Here is a 644-nt window from a genome sequence, read left to right on the forward strand (position 1 = left end):
GTGTGTGTGTGTGTGTGTGTATGTGTATTTGGCTTTAACTTTCCCATATTGGAGGAGGGGACTTGCATATTGTGTCAGTCACCGCCTGCTGCTTACCATGAAAGGCAATCCCCACTTCCACCTGATGTCCTAACACTAACAAAACCCTGATTTTGTTCAAACATCAGACGGAGGATCTTAAGTAATGTCAAGTGAGTATAGCTGAAGTCATAGGTAAGAAGTGGAAAGAAATGAGACTGGAATATTAAGTCGAGACAGATGTTAAAAGTTTTATATATCATATTCAGGGTTTGAAATTTAACATATAAGTCAGTGGATGTCAATAAGATATTTAAAGCAATAAGATATTTAAAAGCAAACAAAGAAACAAAAATTTTAATGAATATCAATAAATAAAATAGGTAAAAGCAGAATTGTTCTGAAGTGGAAAGTGGGAATCAGGAGTATTATTTATATGTCCTTGTTCTTTTTCTCTGCGGTAACTCCCACCCATATAGAACCATAAAATTAGGCAAAATATGATTTGAAAATTCTCTAACAGAGGCAGAAGGAAACTATAACCTATTTTTTAAATAAAATTTTATTTAAACATAATTTACATATCATACAATGTACACATTTAAAGCCAACAATTATTTAGTGTA

This window comes from Carlito syrichta, unplaced genomic scaffold, assembly GCF_000164805.1.
Source record: "Carlito syrichta isolate Samal-C Ts95f unplaced genomic scaffold, Tarsius_syrichta-2.0.1 Scaffold123581, whole genome shotgun sequence".
Lineage (NCBI taxonomy): Eukaryota > Metazoa > Chordata > Mammalia > Primates > Tarsiidae > Carlito > Carlito syrichta.